Raw genomic sequence first — 7,500 nt, 5'->3', positions numbered from 1 at the left:
CCTCGTCCTCTCCATCCATCTGCAGGGACCTGGCAGGGGAGAGAGAGCATATCTTTGTACTTGTTGTGTTGTCCGCTTCAGCTGTGGAAGTAAACATAGACAGACAGAGAGACAGCTTTTGAATGGTAGGATGAAGGGCAAGGATGTGAGTGTGAGTGTGTGTGTGTGTGTGTGTGTGTGTGTGTGTGTGTGTGTGTGTGTGTGTGTGTGTGTGTGTGTGTGTGTGTGTGTGTGTAAATGGTAAATGGTGCATTTATAGAGCACTTTTATCCAAAGCGCTTTACATAGATGGTGCATTACATTCAGCCATTCACACACACATTCATACACCGATGGCGGAGGAAACCATGCAAGGCACCAACCTGCTCATTGGGAGCAATTAGGGGTTCAGTGTCTTGCTCAACGAGACTTCGAGGCTAATTGGGGGAGCCCGGGATCGAACTGGGAACCTGTGTGTGTGTGTGTGTGTGTGTGTGTGTGTGTGTGTGTGTGTGTGTGTGTGTGTGTGTGTGTGTGTGTGTGTGTGTGTGTGTGTCGTGCGTGTTCCAAGTCCATTCAGTGTCTGCATCAAGGTCAGGGCACCCGGGCGGTGCAGGGGTAAAGTTCCTGCCCACCACCATGGAGATGTCCAGCTTGGCCGGGCGCTCCAGTGAACACAATTGGCTGTGTTCCCGCGGGTGGGAAGCCGGCAGGGGAGGGCGTTGTCTGTCTACTACTGACTGCTGCAACACGACTGCTACAGGTTGGAGCAGAATTGGGAAGGATGGCTTTGTTCCTCCACATGCGTTACGACCTCCTGTTGAAACTCCTCGGAGTCAGGTGAAAAGAAGCAGCTGGCGACTCCATGTGTATCGGAGGAGACGTGGAGTTGTCTACACCTTCCTCAAGACCAACAGGTAAGAGTTGGCAGTGACACAGAATATACACAAGGGGGGGGGGATGGGGGTTTGGCAACGACTAAATAGGAGGAGAAAAAAAAGAAGAAAGAACAGTTGATCCAAAAAAAGGTGTCTACATCAAAGCCATCCAGTAAAACTGAAGACAGCGGTGCTGTGGACATCGGTCAATTTACAGAATCAGGATGCCCCGCTACAGAAGCCAGCGAAAACACTCACCCTATCGACCAGCCAATCAATGAGGAGCGCTGCTGCACTCGCTTCATCAAAGACAACAGAGAACAAACAACAGAGAAAATGGGAGGACCGAGTGGAATGCCTCGAAAAAAAAAGACAGACAGAGAGAGAGAGAGAGAGAGAGAGAGAGAGAGAGAGAGAGAGAGAGAGAGAGAGAGAGAGAGACATCCACACATCCATTATCCAGTGAGGAGCTCTCAGTGAGGAGGCCGTTGCCCTCCCCCCAAAAAAAGCAAAAGACGGGGGAACGGCAGGAAATAGAAGGAACGCGGGCAAGGGCGAGATGTGTGACATAGCGTTGATCAATAAGGCCTTGGCTGACACTAGCAGGTGAGGCACAATTCCGCTGACAGCCATGAGGGGCTGCATGTGCCTGACACCTGCTTATGTGCTGCTGGCATAACGGTGTGCACGACACACATGTACACGTGTGTCTGAAGCAGGCAGAGTGAAAAGAAGCTCCGACCTGGCTTTCACATTCTGGCTCGGTATGTGTCTCATCTGCTGGTGGCTGACAAGCAAGTGGCGTTTTGTGTGTGTGTGTGTGTGTGTGTGTGTGTGTGTGTGTGTGTGTGTGTGTGTGTGTGTGTGTGTGTGTGTGTGTGTGTGTGTGTGCTACTACTGTGTGTATTATACGTGTCTCTTGGGAGAGTGAGACGTGTCAGAGGCATGTGCCCGGTGGGTCCCTGCTGCACACGCGCGCGTGCGTGCGTGCGTGCGTGCGTGCGTGCGAGCGTGCGTGCGTGCGTGCGTGCGTGCGTGCGTGCGTGTGTGTGCGCGTGTGTGCGTGTGTGTGTGTGCGCGCGCGCGCCGTGTGATATGTGTCACCCGCCTCCCTTGTGAAGACAGACGAATGGAGAGAGAGAGAGAGAGAGAGAGAGAGAGAAAATTTGCAGGCTCTGTGTGATGAACGCAGGGCAGCAACAACCAGCAGCCATCATGCTGATCTTTTATCATCCTGGCAGTGGTGGAGGTGTGTGACGCATTGTAGATCGGCTATGTAGATGTAGATCGAGCTTGTAGATTGGCTATTTTCAATGGCCGAAATGTATATAGAGCTGAAGTGGGTAATGCATGTTTTGTAATAATAATCCAAATCTACAAAGTAACTAGTAACTAAAGTTTTCAAATAATTGCAGTGTACTGTAGTAAAAATATAAAATTTGCCTCTGAGATGTAGTGGAGTAAAAGTACTGAAAATTGGAAATACTCCAGTAAACAAAAAAAATACCTCAAAATTGTACTTAAGTAAATGTACTTAGTACTTAAAAAAAAACAAAAAAACTCTTGAGTAGAAGAGAGATATGAGAAAGAGAGGACTATACGATAGCTGTCAAGAATCAGACTCAAACTCACAACACTGTGAATACAATATAAACTTTTGGAGCCCAATAGACTCATTCTTTAATCTCCCAAGAACAGATTCAGAGCGGCGCTACAAGTGAAAAACGCTGGGATTTTTTTTTTTTAAATGGCCGCCTGGAGGGACCAACACAAGCGCTGTGGCATGATGACGCAACAGCAACCCTGTGAAGCCAGGAGCAGGTTTATATAGGAAGGCATAAAGGAATGTATTGTGTATCATACAACAACCCCTGCTGCTAGAGCCAGGCCAGAGAGCAGGGGAGGCCAGAGAAAAGCCCAGAGCTTTCATCACCACACACTGTGATAACAGAGCACCGTGTAAAAGCCACAGCTCATCAGGGCCGTGAAACGTGCGCAGAGGGGGGGGGTTGTTGTTGGTGGCGGGGGTGGTCGTAGCTCCTCCCTGCTGCAGAAGAGTATAAGTCTACGCGGCTGTAAAAGCAATCGGGGGGTCATAACTGCAGTGTTTTCTGTATGACCCGTATGTTTTCACCACACGCAAGTTCGCACACGCTCGCTCGCGCACACACACACAACACACACACAAACACTGTACATATACACTCCTACTGTACATAAATGCTCCTATGTTACCAATCGGGGTGGAGCGTGTGTGTTACTGTGAGTGAGGCACTGTAGTGGTATGGGGTGATAGAGAGAGAAAGAGAGAGAGAGAGAGAGAGGGGGGGGGGGGGGAGAGAGAGAGAGAGAGAGAGAGAGAGAGAGAGGGGGGGGGAGAGAAAGACAGAGAGAGGGGGACTTCCTTTGGTGCTGAAGACAGGAAGAAGAAGAAGAGGAGTGGAAGACTTCTGTCATCTCCGTGTGGCTTCTTGATCTTGAGTTGTCCTGAAAAATAGACACCGAGCGAAGACAAACATGCAGCACACACACACACACACACACACAGAGAGAGAGACAGACAGAGAGAGAGACAGAGAGAGAGAGAGAGAGAGAGACCCAGTGTCCAGTCACGCTCACAGTGAGGAGGCCGTTGACCACGTCGGTCGTGTCTTCGGTTAATTCATTCAGCTCTTCTCGTCTCTTTCTTCTGGAACCTTGTGAGAATAAAGACGCAAACGCCTCCCCCACCCCTGCCTTTGGCTCAGTTCACCCTTCTCAGCGCTCTCTATACGAACCTATCAATTACTCGGGACACAAATGAGCACAGCTTGTTACGTGTGCACGCGCACGTGCACACGCACAGTCACAGATAAAGTCAGAGTGCTGCTGGAGAGTCTGCCTGATCTTTACTCTCTCTCTTGCCGTGCCAAAGTGACAGCGTGTTGTCCTCTGTGTTGGCAGATTTTGCCAGAGAAAATGCAATCAGGTCTATGAAAACAAGCCCAAAAGAAGCGACTAGGCTACGGCTATTTGAAAATATAGCCATTAGCCAATCTACAAGTTCACAACGCATCGCGATGCGACGCGCTTGTGGACCTGCTCTGATTTTAACAACATAAATCTTGAATGGGGGTCCCTGGCACAATATAGTTTCAGATGGGGGTGCCTGCGGACAAATGCATATTCATTTTGGGGTCCTTGTCATGAAAATGCTTAAGAACCACTGGTTTAAACAACACAAGGAAACAAGCCCAACTAAGCAGCTACACTTCAGAAACAAGCCCCAAAAAAACACAACCCACAACTACCAATATTTACACGCCACTTTGCAGAAAAACAAGCCCAAAGTCGCTTATAATAAGCAGACATGGCAGCAGTGGCGGTCCTCAGCGGGAGCACTGCCTCCTCCTCGTCCGCTCGCTCTTCATTTTGCTCCTGTTCTCCCGCCTTCTCGGCGAGGAGACGGGGTCCCGGCGCGCAACTGAGCCGCTACGGCGCGCATCCCAACCACTCAGCATTCTCCAAACATAATGTGTCTCCATACATATTAATGGGGATTCTCCCTCTACGCTACATCAAAGCCCTTTCCTCGCCTCCCTTGAAAACTTGTCACATTACAAGGCCATTATTCCTTCTCCTGACAAACTCAAGTCAACTATCATTTCCGGGGGCTTTGTGTCCAAAAAAGCAATATCTCATAATGAATAGGCGGTCCTGCATAACATTTGTGAGTGTTGTGCCTTAAGTGTGTGTGTGTGTGTGTGTGTGTGTGTGTGTGTGTGTGTGTGTGTGTGTGTGTGTGTGTGTGTGTGTGTGTGTGTGTGTGTGTGTGTGTGTGTGTGTGTGTGTTGGGGGGGGGGGGAATCAATTTCATAAAGTGAAACAGTGGCAGAGCTGCAGTACATGAATGTTAAATGTGGAGCTGCTGAGGAACAGCTGAACAGAGTCTATTGCCTGATTTATACTTGGTTGCATGCTGGCGTCGTGCGCCGAACATAGCTGATCTACAAGCTCACAAAGCGCGGCAGAACGACGCGTTGTGTGCTCGTAGATTGGCTATGTTCAGTGCGCGACACACTAAGCGCCACCGAGCATAACTCGGTCTTATACGATCTGAGTGGGTGCTTTATATAAAACCCAGTTCTTCAGCTATACCTGCTATCAGTGGTGTAAAGTAACTAAGTACATTTACTCAAGTACTGTACTAAAGTACACTTTTGAGGATTTTTTACTTTAGTGGAATATTTCCCATTTTCAATACTTTTATTTCTACTCCACTTCATCTCAGAGGCAAATATTGTACTTTTACTCCACTGCAATTATTTGACAGCTTTAGTTACTACTAGTTACTTTGTAGATTTAGATTATTATCACAAAACATACATTAACCACTTCAACCCTATATATATTTCGTCCATTTGAAAATTGCAAATCTACAAGCTCACAATACGTCGCAACGCGAAAGCTTGTGAGCTTGAAGATCGGCTTTATTGGATTTTTACACATTTTGAACTTGTGAAATGGGACAGTCTGCACAATGAGTACTTTTACTTTTGGTACTTTAAGTATATTTTGATGCCAATACTTTTCTACTTTTACTCAAGTAAATTTAAATTACCGGACTTTTACTTGTAATTAGTATTTCTTCACTGCAGTGTTGATACTTTTACTCACAAAATGTGAGTACTTTTTCCCACCACTGCCTGCTACGTGCATATTAGATAAGATAAATCACAGCTGATGAAATAGCAGGGGCTCAGGACAAGCCCTAATGGGGCCTGGTATGGCCCTGCACGGATGGCCCCTTTAAAGAGCATTAGGAATCAATAATGATGTAGCGCTGTGTTCTGGGGGAAGGGGGGTTGAGGGGGGGTGGGGGGAGGGGGTGCAGGTAGAGTTCCCTCGTAGGGTAGATTTACATTGACTCTGTGTAGATGTGTGTTAAGACTGCAGTGTAGGGGTTTCCAATGCAGTAAATACAAGATGCATGTGTACGTGCATGTGTGTGCGCGCGCGCGCGTGTGTGCGTGTGTGTGGTGTGTGTGTGTGTGTGTGTGTGTGGTGTGTGTGTGTGTGTGTGTGTGTGTGTGTGTGTGTGTGTGTGTGTGAATCTGCGATGTCTTAATGGAATGCAGCAGGCTAAAGCAGGCTGTGACAGTGTGAAATGAGAGTTGGGCCGAGCCGTTTTGTCTTGCTCTGTTATGGCTGGTGACAACAAAGCTGTGTCGCTGGAAGGCCTCACGGGGCTCTTTTTGTTTTTTGGGGGGCGGGGAAGGGAAGGGAATGGGGGGGGGTTGCAGAGACACGCTTTGACTCGTCGGCGGGTGTTGTGTATCGCCGGGTGCGCCGATCACACACACACAGCCAATCAGACATAGGCGACGGTGCGCGGCAGAGTGTTTCCCGAGCCCCCCTCGTCTGAGCTCTGCCGAGCAGGGTGTGTGTGTGTGCGTGTGTGTGATGTGTGTCTCTATTCGGCTCTGCCTGTCACCCCTGCGTTTCAGGTGACTGGTGACATGGCGCCCGTGTGACGCGCGCACACACAGGGGACCCTGTCGGACGTCACACAAACACGCACGCATGTCAGCCTGGCTGCGCGCACCGTCTCAGCTGCCACAACAACAACAATACGTATCATCTGTCTTCTCTTCACCTACAGTATATAAGAAAAAAACAAAATTTCTGTCATCCTCAGATGACACCAGGATGCCCAACATAACCCAGCCAGACATGAGAGATGGAGCATTACCGGAGCGATTAGCAGCGGCAAATTCAATTAATCTTGACAAATCTCTGCTGAGGCAGAGCTAAAGCGGGCGGCGCTCTCTCCTGGTAATTAAAAGTGGCCCGAGTTGACTGGTGCGACGGTGACTTGATTTTGGGACGAGGAGCTCCGGCGACGAGTGTGTCAGGTCCTATTTCGTGTGTCAGGTCCTCGTGTGTGCGCGCGTGCGTCCGTGTGTGTGTCAGTGTGTGCACGTGTGTGCATGTGCACACACTGACACACACACACACACACACACACACACACACACACACACACACACACACACACACACACACACACACACACACGTGTGTGTGTGTGTGCATGCCCCGTGTCCCCACAGCGGAGGAGAGTGGCAGAGGACAGGGATAATTGGCTCTTCTTTGTAACCTCAGACAGGCGAGACTTTTCATCATGGGGGGATCAGCTTCCAATTTTCCGAGCCCCGCCATCCTTCAGGCGCAATCAACAAAGTTTTTCAAAATATAGGGAGAAAAAAATGCATGTCAGCAGCTATTTAATCATCCTCTTGATTGCCTTCTTGGAGAGAACGAGGGCTCCCGTGTGCAGTCAGAGGGAAAAAAAGCCTGGCTGGAATGCATGAGAAGCAGTTGGGTGGGCAGGTAGCAGTGTCCTGACCATGGCTCTGTCTGGGGGCATGGGGGAATGGAATGGAACGTATCACAATGAATGCACACCACTATCTCAAATGCCTCTAGTGCCCTGACAATACCTCTGCAATCTGATTCTGACCAACGTCTGGCATTACACCTATAATGTCAAATAGACAATGGTTACACACGCACAACACGCGTGGCACAGGAGATGTGTGTTTCATTGCGGTGTGAAGTTAAGACGTTAAAGGGATAGTTCACCCAAAAAAACACTTATTTT

General features: G+C 49.0%; 1 protein-coding gene across 1 annotated transcript in view; it reads right to left on the bottom strand.

Annotated features, from left to right (window-relative positions):
* Positions 1-7,500, bottom strand: part of adgrl1a (adhesion G protein-coupled receptor L1a) — a gene marked incomplete at its 3' end in the record, with an annotated part of 163,569 nt that overhangs the window by 46,145 nt on the left and 109,924 nt on the right. The window lies entirely within an intron of this gene.

This window comes from Gymnoscopelus microlampas, assembly GCF_963454915.1.
Source record: "Gymnoscopelus microlampas genome assembly, chromosome: 11".
In the NCBI taxonomy this organism is placed as follows: domain Eukaryota; kingdom Metazoa; phylum Chordata; class Actinopteri; order Myctophiformes; family Myctophidae; genus Gymnoscopelus; species Gymnoscopelus microlampas.
This window is presented reverse-complemented; position numbering and strand designations above follow the sequence as displayed.